Source organism: Frieseomelitta varia, unplaced genomic scaffold (assembly GCF_011392965.1).
Source record: "Frieseomelitta varia isolate USP_RPSP 00005682 unplaced genomic scaffold, Fvar_1.2 scaffold_831, whole genome shotgun sequence".
Taxonomy (NCBI): domain Eukaryota; kingdom Metazoa; phylum Arthropoda; class Insecta; order Hymenoptera; family Apidae; genus Frieseomelitta; species Frieseomelitta varia.
This window is the reverse complement of record NW_025110625.1, coordinates 13,966-28,540: the sequence shown is the minus strand read 5'-3', so window position 1 is coordinate 28,540 and position 14,575 is coordinate 13,966. Positions and strand designations below refer to the sequence as shown.

At 32.7% G+C, this 14,575-nt stretch overlaps 1 long non-coding RNA gene across 1 annotated transcript; it reads right to left on the bottom strand.

Annotated features, from left to right (window-relative positions):
• Positions 1 to 13,492, bottom strand: LOC122536399. The gene is made up of 3 exons (XR_006308392.1): positions 13,421 to 13,492; positions 8,646 to 8,655; positions 1 to 11 (listed from the first exon to the last, which is right to left on the bottom strand). It is a non-coding gene; the product is annotated as an uncharacterized LOC122536399 (long non-coding RNA).
• Positions 13,493 to 14,575: the final 1,083 nt, after the last annotated feature.

Here is a 14,575-nt window from a genome sequence, read left to right as displayed (position 1 = left end):
TTTCTCTCTCTCTCTCTCTCTCCTTTCGTTCCCCATAAGAGGAGGAGGAGGAGGAGGAGGTGGTGGAGGTGGCATCCGATTTTAAATCAATTTCGCCACGTAATTGCACAGAAGCCGCGGACGGTTTGATTACGGAAAGAAAAGGCGATGGAAATTGTCTCGGCGGGTTGCTCGTTCGGCTTTCAACGTACACGCGTGTACACACGCGTGCGTAGCACAGGGACGACGATATCAATTCGGAATCATTTTCGCCGGCCTCACTCGTTTATCTTACTTATCAAACTTTGCTTGATTTGGATCGTATTCGATATACATGTTATACTCGTTTGAACATCTGGCAACTAAACCATCATTTCGTTATTATCTGATACAGTGAATTAACGTTTTTCACTTGTGGCCTCGTATGTGGACAATTAATTTACGTCTTATAAACGTAGGCTATTTAGGCCGTTCTTTCCGCTCTCTCTGATCCGATTCGCGATTAGAACGCGAGAGGGAGCGTCTGCTCTTTGTAGAACTTCTACAGGTAGCTTTCAGCGTTTTAGTACTTTCCTTGGGATTATAACTTTAAAATATAAATTTATTTATGTACACATATAAATTAATATACATTTATATACATATATATATTTAATTATATTTAAATTAGTTTTATAATAAAAATATTTTTAGTAATAAATAAAAATTAATAATATCATTAATAGTTTAAAGTGATGGAAATGAATTTTTTTAAAAATAAACAAGTAAAATTTATTTTGTACCCTTTGTATCAGGGTTAATTAATTTATTTTAATAATTTTAATTATCTCGAAAGTAAATAATTCATATATAATTTTTTTTGTTAAATAAAAAAATATATATATTTAGAAATTAAATGTTTGTCGTACTTATTAATATCTACTTTCTTTTAAATAAATTTAATTTATATAAAACTTTATATAAAACATGTATATATATATCAGGCTTAATTAATTTATTTTAATAATAAATAAATTTAATTTATATAATACTATATAAAACATTTATATATATATCAGGCTTAATTAATTTATTTTAATAATAAATAAATTTAATTTATATAAAACTTTATATAAAACATGTATATATATTAGGCTTAATTAATTAATTTTAATAATTTTAATTATCTCGAAAGTAAATAATCTACATATATATATATTTTTTTTTTGTTAAATGAAAAAAATAAATATATATTTAAAAATTAAATGTTTCTCGTACTTATTAATATCTAGTTTTAAATAAATTTAATTTATATAAAACTTTATATAAAACATGTATATATGCTTCAACTGATCCGTGGCAGATAATACTTCAACGTAATACCTATTGTATAACAAGAAACGCATGTAATAAAAAATTGTATAATAAGAAACTCCCGGCGGATTTCCAATTTTTTTCCCAGGCTCTCCAATTCGATTGAACCGATCTTTGAACGTTGTTAGAACACGCGATGGATGCTGAGGGAAGATTTACTCGACGTTGTTAGGTAGTGGCTCGGAATATTTAAATTCGACGAGCGTTTCCAACAGCGATCGGACGTTAATTGTTAGTTCAATTGTTTGGCAGTTTGCAATTTAGAGGAGACCGAGCATCGTCCGTCTAAGTTTGGTTAGGTTTTAGAGAATAATTCGTTCGTTATTAATTTGATCGTTACGTAGTTCAGAGTAGACAGAACGTCTATGACTGTTTCACAGCTTGGCGGATTTTGAGGAGCGGACTGATTCGACGTGAGACTGATTTTTAGACGGTTTGTGGTTCGGAAGAGTATCCTCGAAGATTGTTTGCGACTTGGCAGCTGGATGGACTTTGGAGAACGAATTGATTCGATATCGGTTTGATTCTTAGGCTGTCATCGTTTGTGGTTTAGAAACGAGATCGAGTATCTTCTCTTCGAATCGTTGTGTCTCGCAGTTGGAGAACGAATTGATTCGATATCGACTGTCGTCGTTCGTGGTTTAGAGGAGAGACAAAGAATTTGTAAACATTGCTTGCGTCAAAAATTTGATGAATTTTTCGAGAACGACGTTTCTCGTTATTCGACTGTTTGTCGTTTATAAATATCTCTGAATATTGTGTCACAATTCAGTTGGAGGCTAAATTTTGAAACTGCTTTTTTAATAATTCTAATAATTGCGTCTAGCACAGTTTATACTTGGATAGTCAGGTTTTCTTGAAGTTATTTCGTTCAATTTGCATATTATTGCACTCTGTTTACAAGAGACTCGAGGCTCGACTCTATCAGCGATAGCATACCGACCGAACGAAAGGGTTAACACGTTGACTGACACGAAGGTCACGGGAGATCGGTAATGCCGGAATCAATTAATTTCAAGCAAATAAATCCTCGTGTTCAATAAACATTCCACTCTTTGATCCTTAATTAAAATAGTTTTATCGTAAAATGATAGTATAAAATAAAAATATACAGTATAAAATGATAGTAGTAATAATAAACTTTATTTCGGCCTCAGAGCCATGAAATGTGGACTTGGTGTACAGATTTTCCTCTTTTCTCACTCATTCGTTTCTCTCATTCATTCCAATACTTGCAACGCTGTATTAAAAAACTATATTTGACTATTTGACTATTTTTAAATTTTACATATATTTTACTTCTGTATTTTACTTCTGTTTTGACTATTTTTAAATTTTACATATATTTTACTTCTGTAAACTTACTTATAAAATGATAGTATAAAATTATAAAAAGAATATAATATAAAATATAATATAAAATATATAAAGTATATAGTATAAATGATAGCATAAAATCATTATACTAATCATAAAATGATAGTATGATGATTTTATAATAATTGGTGACTTTCACTGGTCAGCAACTGACAAGAAATGAATTACGAATTTACAAATTTTGATAAATACTTCCAATTTCACTTCTTATTTCTGTTTCTTTACACGTAACAGAAAATAAGACTTTGTAAATTGTTATTAGAGTTTGCTAGCCTCTGAGTTTACGCCATCATAAGTATTAAATTTAAACATTAATATAATGAACGTATATTTGTATGCAATATAATACGATGCAATATATTAAACATTGTAGATGTACTGACAAAGATGTACTTTCTTTTCCAATCTTCGTATTGAAAAGAATCAACGTATCGTAAATGAAGAAAAAACATCGACTGAGGCGAAATTAAATTCGATGTGTCTTCCAATATTCGTACTAAAAGAAATCAACGTTTCATAAGTGAAAAAAGAAGAAAACGAAAACATTGATCGAGACGAAATTAAATTCGATACTCCTTTTTCGTCGTTCTTTTTTTTTCATGGTGCACGTATTTGCATGCAATGCAATACATCTGTATAGTTATGTGTCGTGATTTTAAAGTCAGAAAATTAACAAAAACGCATTTTCAGGTTTAAAAAGAATAATCTTTCGTAAATGAAAAAAAAGAAAAAAAAAGAAAACGTTGATTAAGACGAAATTAAATTCGATACTCGTTCTTTTTTTTTTTCATGCAAATATTTGCATGCAATGCAACACATTTGTATATTATGTTATTATTTTAAAGTCAGAAAATTAACAAAAACGCATCTTCAGGTTAAAAAAGAATAATCTTTTGCAAATGAAAGAAAAAAAGAAGAAGAAAAAAAAAAGAAAACGTTGATTGAGACGAAATTAAATTCGATCCAACAAATTAAATTCGATACACACTGCTTTCTTCGTTCTCGTCTTCTTTTCGACGCGGTAAAAAATTCGCCAATAGGATGGAAATTGCGGTCGCGTTGCGGATTCCTGCATCCTCGGTAACGCGATCCCCGCGTGTGCATCGTCTTTGCATGCACGCGTTCCTTCTATTGCACGTCGGATGCACCACTGCCAAAAAAGGCGTGAAAGTGACACCTGCGCGCGTTTTCATCGTGGCCTGTGCGTGTCCGGCGACACGATTGACCGATAAATCGATAATAAATTAGCATTATCGATACGCTCGTGTAAGCCGCCGCGAGAAACCAGTCGAACCTTTTTAGAATTTAGACGTGAACGCGAAATTATGACTCGTTTGTCTGGACTGTCGAGGAAATTCAGCTGGTGATATTCAGCTTGGTCCATTTTGTTTTTTCTTCTTCTTCTTCTCCTTCTTTCTCAACCTGGGCAACTTATATTACGATCGTTGTATAATTTTCCGATTGCCTGTTGGAATAAATTATACAGTGGCATTTTGATATCAAAGTTTGTTACGTGGAATTCTCGTGGATTTTCTCGCGTTCGAAAAACTCGAGTACTTTCTGAATTTTTCACGCTCAAAGTTTTTATCGTTCAAAAATATTTTTTTAATCCGCCTCACAAAATCGTCGATGTATCTTTATATCTTTCCCTTTTTCTCGCCAGTCTGTTATTTTTTTCATTATTAAATATATTCAGTTACCTTTGCAAAGCAAGACCAATCGCTTTACGTTTGGCCAATCTTCCTTCTATGCATACTTCGAATTTTATTTATATACTGAAAGATGCAAAGATACACAGAATACGAACTCTACCGAATACAGTATATCAATTACAATTTTAGTAATAAATTTTTATTTTAGTAAATAAATATAGTTTAGTAAATATTTTATTTTAATATAAATTTAATATTTTTTATTTTGATATAAATATAATTTTAATATAAATTTTATAATATTTTTTAATATAAATATAATTTTAATATGAATTTAATATTTTTTATTTCAATATAAATATAATTTTAATATAAATTTAATAATACTTTTTATTTTAATATTGTAGTAAATAAATGAAACAAAATCTCCATTGACCATATAGATTGCAGTTAAGACGCGAAATTTTCCCGTTACCTATTTCTGAAATTTAACCCTTTGCACTCCTTTGTCGAGTGTGACTCGACATCAGTTTTTCATCACACTCGGTATTTTTAAATTGCTAAAAAAAAAAGAAAGAAAAAAAAATAACTGAAAAATAATTTAGAGTGCAAAAGGTTAAACTTTAAGCAACAACATATATATATATATTCTTCTCTCTTTCTCTATTATCGTTGATTTTCGATCAAAACCCCGGTTTCATTCATCCGCGACAGGGGAGCAGACGTGCCGCACCGGGCAAACAGTTTCTTTAATTAGTCTCAGCACGGTCAGGTGCGAACCAGGAAGTCGCGGACGTACGCACAACTTTCCTTGCAATCGCCAAGGGAGATTCATAGTTGTGAATACGTGCACGCGTGCATCGAGTCACGTAAAACATACGTGGGACACTGGGAGGAGATCTACCTCGCTGATATACGGCGAGCGTCTCTCCCGCGAGCCGCTCGGTTTCGTACGGGACCTCGTAGCGCGCATGCGCGCGTGCCCACGTGATCCCGCGTCGCGTGCGCGCGAACTTACGAATGGAGGGAGCGGAGCGACACACGATACGCAATTCGTTCCCCCCTGTTGTATCCACAATAACTGACCACGATAACTGACCGTTATTTTACCTTTCAATTTACATTACGCGAAGTAATCGCTGGGATTGGTACGCGGTCCAACGAGACAATTCAATTTGTTGTTTAGCGGCATGTTATTTGTTATTGGCGACGAACACATCGAGACTCGTGTTATCGATGAACGGCGGGCTGCTTTCTCTTTTGGAAATGGATGCAAGTGCACGTTTGTGAGTGTTGGAAGTTACATTAACTTTGGACATGTAGAAATTTCTGAAAGCCTACAATTTCCATCGGAGACACTAAAGTAAAAAGATGCTTGTAATACAATAGAGTACACAAACTTACACATTTTACGAAAAGTCATGCAAGTCTCTAAAGATACACTGAGAAATATTTAATAAAAATTACAAATTAGTCATACCATCGTGGTAGTTCCAGTGTTAAAAAGGAGTCTATTAATCCTTGAACATCATTAACATTAAATCTAATATTAAATCATTAATATTAAATCATTCGAAAGAAATTGTTTTTCTTATTAAAGGGCTAAGTTAGCTATAGGGATAACCTGTATATCGTCCAATAAAGCTTTTGTTTCTCGTCTTTCGTTCCGCACACAAAGAAACGAAGTTACTTTTTGGTCAACTAGCCTTATATATAGGGTGGACAAAAAATCACTTCCTGCTAAAATAAATCCTCAATTTTCAATTTAATTTAAAATATAATTAGTTTTTTCTGATATTTCTATTTAAAAAAAAATTTTAATTTAAATATTTATTAAAAAATATATGTATAAATATATGTATATATTATAAATTATTATATAAATAAATAAATAAATATATATATATATATGTATACGTATGTATATATACAGAGTGGGCTAAAAGTTTCTTCCCACCTTAGTTTTCTTTAATAAAAATAAAAAAAAACTATATATTTATATAAATAAAATTTATATATATAAAATATAAGAAACTATATAGATATTTTATTATAAAATATAAAAAACTAATTTTATTAATTTTCAATTAAATTGAAAATTACAGATTTATTTTAGGTAGGATTTTTGGCCCACTGTATATATAAGATTAGTTGGCCAGAAGACGAGAAACAAAAGCTTTTTCGGACGATGTACAAGAGTTTCCTTGCATGATACATATATACACGTGTGTATATATATATATATATATATATATATATATATATATATATATTCCATCTGCGCTGACAGGATTTTCCCAAAAGACAACATCTTTTGTTCCGGCAATCGTTCGAAGAAAGATTAACGCAATTAACGCGAGTCACCGTTTGTAGCGGAGCGTGTCGACAGGGGAACGTACATAAATTCAACAACGGCAAGGCTCGCGCGCGCGTCCTAAGTCGTGCACACGGTTGGAAAACCGGTTCCCAAACCGGGATGGCATTTAGCAGGCTACGGCGGGGCGCTCGTGCGCTGCATACGCTCGCGGAATCGGTTAAGTTACAACAAATTAACAGGTCGTTTATCGACTTCTTTTCCCGCCGGCCAGGCCCGTGTCGGCACGCCGTGGAAATAATTGAACTAAAAGCCGCAATTAATGGCCCGCTACCCTTGTAGACAATAAACTTTGCCGATCGTAAATAAATATTCGCTCTCGCGCTAGCTATACACGCCGGCTACCGTGTCCTCTTCTCCCATTTTGTACACGACCTCGTGAATCGTTGGCTCCCACTTGTTACCGTGGATCGTTGATTTTCAACACTGGTAAATAATTGTGACAAGAACGAAGAGCTTCGAGTCTTCCAACTGGATTTTCGAAGAAATATCCGCGAATCGTTGCTTGGTTATCCTAGGCAATCGATTTCTCGAAGCCCTTTTCTCAAACCACGCTCGTGATTTAATAAAAAATTTCGATTATAGAAAGAGAAAGTAAACCATTTTGTGAAATTTCAGTCATTGATCTGAATTTTAAATTTGGTTTCTTTCAATTGGTCACGTCGATAAGGTTGATTTCTTTAACAAGCGAGTGGAGAGATGCAATGGAGGGGGTAGCAAGCAGAAAGGTAGGGGCAAAGGCCGCCAGTTGGCCACCTCTGATGTTTCAATCACGCATCTGATATATAATGGTAAATTTGATTTATTTCAATTGACCATCAACGAGTAAAAATTATATATAACGCCTCAATACTTCACGTATCTGGTACATAATGTTACAATTTCAATAATGGTAAATTTAATTTATTTCAATTAATCATCAACAATTAATGTCTCAATACTTCACATCTGATGCATAACGTTACAATTCCAATAAAGGTGAATTCGATTTCCTTAATTTGAAATTGAAATCTGATTTCTTTAAATTGGCCACCAACAAGTAAAAATTACATACGACATCTCAACGACGTCACATCTGATGCATAACGTTACAATTCCAATAAAGGTGAATTCGATTTCCTTAATTTGAAATTGAAATCTGATTTCTTTAAATTGGCCACCAACAAGTAAAAATTACATATGATACATAATGTTGCAACTTCAAAAAAAAAAAAAAATCGTAAGGCAAAAAGTAATCAATTAAAGCCTCGCCACTTTTCCATTTTCGTGATAATGAAAAGGGTGAGACACAATCTTCTCGTCACGTGATGCTGAAAAACCCGCGTACACTCTTGGTCGCGGATCGACCAACCGCGTTACAACAAAAATGCGAACGTACTCGCGGCTGCGAGACGGCATTCGTTCATCACGTAGCGGTACGTGATCGCCTGAAATCGTCGTGAGGCCGTCGTTTACCTCTCGTTAACGACGTGCATGCAAGAGAAAGTGACATTTACCACCCCCTCCGGCTCTGTTATGCCTCTCCACGTGTTTTTTTCTCCTCCGTTTCTTCTCTCGCCCTTCCCCTCCGCCGCTCCATTCCTTTCTCCACCCCGCGGAAGCGGGTGAATAAAAATTCTTTGAGAAGTAGCGTTCCAAGTTTCGCGCAGGTTACATCCTTTTCAACCGGTGAGACCTCAGACCGTTTCTCTTAATATCCCTTTCAGGGACAGGGGCGCATAAAAAAGACGTTGAATACGCTGGAAATAACCGCGGTCGTGCACAGAACCGCTTTCAGACCGCGTTAACGAGCCTCGCCTGATGCCAGCGGTATTTTGTTCGTTTTTTTTCTTTTTTTTTTTTTTTTTTTTCTCCTCCGGCGGTTGCCAGCACGTGTGTGTCGATATGGCTGAAGATGAACCTCGCGAAACGTTATCGCTTCTGCCGAAGTTCTGCCGTGTTAGGAGGCAAAAGGGCGCGCGTCTGCGACTTTCGCTCGAATCAAATCGCTTAATCTTGTTTGAGATTCGGAGGAGGGAATCTGGGAATCCCTGGGCTTGTTAATTTAAAAGATATTATTTCCTCGAGGGAAGAAATTTGTAATATTTATCAAAATATCAATTGTTCATCGAGTCATGAATTTTTTGACCTCGTGAAATGATCCAGGAATCCTTCTAATTTATAAAATTTATAACATTTACTTAAAAAATCAATTATTTATCAAATTATTAATATTTGAGTTTGGCGAGGAATCTAAGAATTCTTGGGCTTGTTAATTTAAAAAATATTATTTCCTCGAAGAGAGAAATTTGTAATATTTATCAAAATATCAATTGTTCATCGAGTCATGAATTTTTTGACCTCGTGAAATGATCCAGGAATCCTTCTAATTTATAAAATTTATAACATTTACTTAAAAAATCAATTATTTATCAAATTATTAATATTTGAGTTTGGCGAGGAATCTAAGAATTCCTGGGCTTGTTAATTTAAAAGATATTATTTCCTCGAGGGGAGAAATTTGTAATATTTATCAAAATATCAATTGTTTATCGAGTCATAAATTTTTTGAATTTGTGAAAGGATCCAGAAATCTTCTAAAAAATTTAGAAAATTTATAACATTTAAAACAATCAATTATTTATCAAATCATTAATCTATCGAATTCGGCGAGAGATCTAGAAATCCCTGGGCCTGTAATTTAAGAAACAGTATTTTTTTTTTTTTTTGAGCGAGGGAAATTTATGATACTTATCAAAAAATTTATGAATTTATTAAAAAATTAATTATTTATCAAATCACTAATCTTTTGAGTTCGGTGAGAGATTCAAGAATCCCTGAGTTCTTAATTTAAAAAATATTATTTTTATAAATGTCCCCTTAATTTATAAAAAATTTGTAAATTTAAATTTACAAGATCCACACAACAGAATGAGAGAGATATCCATAAAATCTTGTGTTAAAAATTTCTTTTATCTACCCTGTGAACTTTTTATCACGGCCAACGCTATCCTTGTGAAAATCTTCAGAAAATTTCGAGCTACGCGAAATCTACATAAACACGAATCTTGTATATTAAATTTAGTAGAGCGTTTGGTCTCTTCTACAGCAAATATAGAAAGTCCTAGTCACGCGCGATGGTGAACATTTTGCATCTTTTTGCAAGTTTTCTAGAAACTCGCGGTTTTACTGGCAAAACTAAATGCAAAATGCAAAACTGATGTTTGCAATTTTGAATCTAGGTATGAAACGCGGCTAAAAAATAGTCGAGTGACGAAGAGTTTAAAGCGAATCAGAGTGGGAATTATTCAGGGACGGTGCTTCAGCAGGGGAAAGAGAATTCAGAAATAGACAAACAAATCTAATACGACCTCCCTGTTTTTCTGGTCGGCTCTTAGAGGCGAAGACAGCACACAGACGTGGGGGAAGCCCCGTTTTATTCGTGAGCAAGGCTCGGGCAATACACCGGATTTAGAGCAGCGCGTCTGTCTACCAGCGCGAGTTTTAGGTTGGGTTTCGGCTACCTTCGGATTAGATCCTCCCGCGTAACTTTATCCCTTTATTCTCCCTTGTAGAACATCCGTTTTTCGCGTATTTCTATCTTCAATATGAAATTTCAAAGTATATTTTTCACAGCGACTCGACAAATATTTTTCACGGCGACTCATACGGGTTTAATCATAATCATACAGGGGTCTAATCACTCATTAAAATCAACCTCCATCATTCTCAAATACAGGGTGGGCCAAAACCTACCTATTTTCCTTTTTTCAATAAAACATCAAATACAAATATATTAATAAAACTAATTTTATTAATTTTAAATTAAATTTAAATTCAAGCTCGTGATTTTCTCGTCGCGTTTTGAAAATCTGTAAAAGGAAAAATTTAAAAAAAATATATAAAATTATTATATATATATTTATTATATTTATTATAAAATTATTATATATATATTTGTTACATTTATTATAAAATGATTATATACATTTTATATATTTTTATAAAATTACGATAAAAATATATAAAAATTAAATTCACGTTACATTATTTGTAATTAAAATTACAATAATATTTTTATAAAATTACGATAAAAATATATAAATATAAATATTTTTATAAAATATATAAATATAAATATTTTTATAAATATATAAATATTTTTATAAATATATAAATATTTTTATAAATATATAAATATTTTTATAAATATATAAATATTTTTATAAATATATAAATATTTTTATAAATATATAAATATTTTTATAAATATATAAATATTTTTATAAATATATAAATATTTTTATAAAATTACGATAAAAATATATAAAAATTAAATTCACGTTACATTATCTGTAATTAAAATTAAGAGAAAATAACGGATCTGTTTTAATAGTAAGTGATTTCTCGCCCACCCTGTATTTAGATCTATCTGATCCTCGAACCGAGGACGTCACATTCGCGCATTCACGTTGGAGAAAAAAAGCTGATCAGGTGTACTCGTCCCGTTTTGTTTGTCCGAAAACGTTGCCGACTGAAAAGGCCCGGGAAGCTTTCAATGCATCGGAATAAGAGGATTGGGAGCGGACGCGCTCACGGAGCGTGCACACGCGCGTCATTTCGTCCACGGTCGGGCAAACGTACACGTGTTATCTTTATCTGCGAACGTCAGAGGATTTTCCTCCCCCCGTAATAGCGCCACTGTTGTATCCCACCGTCGCTCGGTTTCCCACGTTTTCACCCAAGATCCTGTAACACGGCATGTAATTCCCCGGCTTTTCTCGACTTCTTGCCGCGGCAAGGAATCAGGATTTTACCATTGTTCGCGCGAAACGGAAACCGAAATTTCGTCTAGCTCTAGGGAGGGAGAACACCGGCAAACAGAGAGATGCAAATGGAGGCAGATCTCCATCGACTCTCTTCGTTATAACCTCTTGGCTGCGGTGTCGCACGATGATTTTACGATGTGTACACGCGTATCTACAGGGTGGGTCAAAAGTCACTTCCCACTAGAAGGAAAAAGATTTTTTTTAAATGTATAGAAAGTACGTAAAATTCACACCGAAGGGAAAAACAAACACAAAGTATATTCTTGATATAGAGCAGTGGCGGCGAACCTTTTTGAGAAGTAGTTGAGTCAAATTTTGTTCAGCTGGCGGGTCACCAAGTCAGTGGCGTCACTTGGAAAGGGGTAGGGGAGGATGGTTAAAAACTACTTTTTGTTGGCTCTCACTTTTATAAACCCTCTGAGAAGTTTACGTTTCCTTTTTGTTTTACAACGTTTACTTGTGCAAGCGAAGAGCAAAGAATAAATGTCGACGTCGAAAAATTGATATAAAAGGGGTGACATCGTGCCCAGTCACCCGTGCACTATACATTAGATATGTATACATTATTTCTTAATATTTTTTATTGTCTGTTCTCTCTTTTATTATATAAAAAACTAGCAAAGCTACCCATTCTGAGAATGTGATCTGGTGTATTTTTTTTAGTGTTTATTACATCTATTGAATCGTAAGCGCTATATAAAATTTTTTGGACACAACTAACTCGTATAACATTTAAGACTTAATATACCTATATGTACACATAATCAAGTCGTAAATCTTCCATAAAACACAATTGTGCATTTATTTCTCACTTTCAAGCTCGAACCGAACACTTGTAATTTTCTTAACATTTTTTGAAAAGAAGGGTTCGAAAAATAATTAAAATTCTTTTTTTTATATATATGATGATAAGTTTATAAAAATCAACGGGTGGGTCATTTAAAAAGCTTGTGTGGGTCAGTGTCTGACCCGCGGGTCATAGATTCGCCATCATTGATATAGAAAATTCTCAACCACAACGCGCTGGCAACTGATTGCGGACCATAACGAGCGACCAAATCGTATACAACAATATTCGTCGTTTTCTTTTTGGAACTCGTCAGTATGATATCACTGGATACAAATTGTTGAGAAGTAATTTAACAGATTATTTTTATTTGTTATTATCATATTATTTATTATCCTATTATCATATTATTTATTATTTTTGGGGGGGGGGGAAATTTGGGACAGAAATTTGAAGACTATAAATAACATTCAGTAAGCAAAGACACAAATCAATTGAATCGAACTGCGGCGCTTTTTAATAAACGTCGAATTGTATAATTGTATATACCATACAAACGTAATGAAAGAATCATGTTTGAACTTAAATTTGATTTACAATTGATGAAATTAGGTTTTTCTTGTATTTTGATGTTTTGTAGCAAAAAAAAAGAAAGTAGATGGAATTTAATTCACAATTGATGAAATTAGGTTTTTCTTGTATTTTGATGTTTTGTAGCAAAAAAAGAAGTAGATGGGAAGAAACTTTTGACCCATCCTATACATTCTGTTACTAGAACGACATTGTTATGTGTCGTCAAACATGCGCAGCTAGTATACAAATTCAATTAAATCATAAGGAAATAACATTGATTTTTTTTCTTGTTTTTGAAAAATCGATAATTTTGTCGTTTAACTTAATTAATATTACTTGCAAAACTTAAGCATTCGTAATTTTCTTACTAGGCAAAAAAAAAAAAGAAAAAAAAAAAAAAAGAAATCAAATATTTCTAATATCGTTTAATCTTCGATTGGTAAATTTTCGCACTTACTAGTAAATTTTAGTAATTTCGATCTCTTTTATTTTATTACAACGTTATACGAGCACTCACCAACAGTTGCTGTTTCTAAATCGAAGCACGATTTCTCACAATCAGTAGAAGCGTTGCTGCATTGTCAAGTTCTGAAACAAGCGTAAAAAAAGGTACTTTTCAAACATCACAAAATTATTGGAATTAATTGTTCGTATTAATGCTAACACATTACTAAACGTAAGTAATACATTTCAAAGTAATTACTGAATAAATTAATTTCAGAACAATATCAATCAATGAAATTATTACTAATACATATTGAAAAATTATTAACATTAGATTTACCGACATTCTGACGAAGCTATTTCTACCACAAAATGACTGGTCTTTAAAAAAATCCGTAATAGGAGAATATTTTTATGTTTATTGATTTATTACTTTCTTACAAAGCAATTCCATGTAGTTACGTAGTACATTTTTGGTATTAAAATAATTGTATATTTCATTCGTCGATCGTACAGGGTGAACCAAAGATCACTTCCCACTAAAATAAATCTATAACTTTAAATTTGATTCAAAATTAGTTAATCACAGTTAGGTTTTTCTGTATTTTATTATTCAATATATATTTATATTATATATTTATATTTATATTATATTTTTTCTTATATTTATTATTTCTATTTTATTAAAAAAAAAAAAAATAGGCGAGAAGAAACTACCACCCTGTATATTTTTCGCAAGAAAACGAATCGTACAGATAAGATGATCGCAAATTTTCTCTATCCCCTATATTTTCCCTATATATTTATATTATATATATATTTTTTCTTATATTTATTATTTCTATTTTATTAAAAAAAAAAGGCGAGAAGAAACTTTTGGTCCACCCTGTATATTTTTTATATTATATATATTTTTTCTTATATTTATTATTTCTATTTTATTTAAAAAAAAAAAAAAAAATAGGTGAGAAGAAACTTTTGGCCCACCCTGTATTCTTTTCGCAAGAAAACGAATCGTACCGATAGGGCGATCGCAAATTTTCTCTATCCCCTGTATTTTCCTTAGGAAGATAATGCGCAGATACGAACGCGATTTAACCAATTCTGTCCGACCATTCCCAAACGGGATTCTTATCGTTTCAGATCTGTACAAGCTGATAGGTCCTTTTTAGGATTCTGTTGCATGCGCCCGGAGCAACAGCAAAAAAAATTAGTCTCGTTCCGTCTC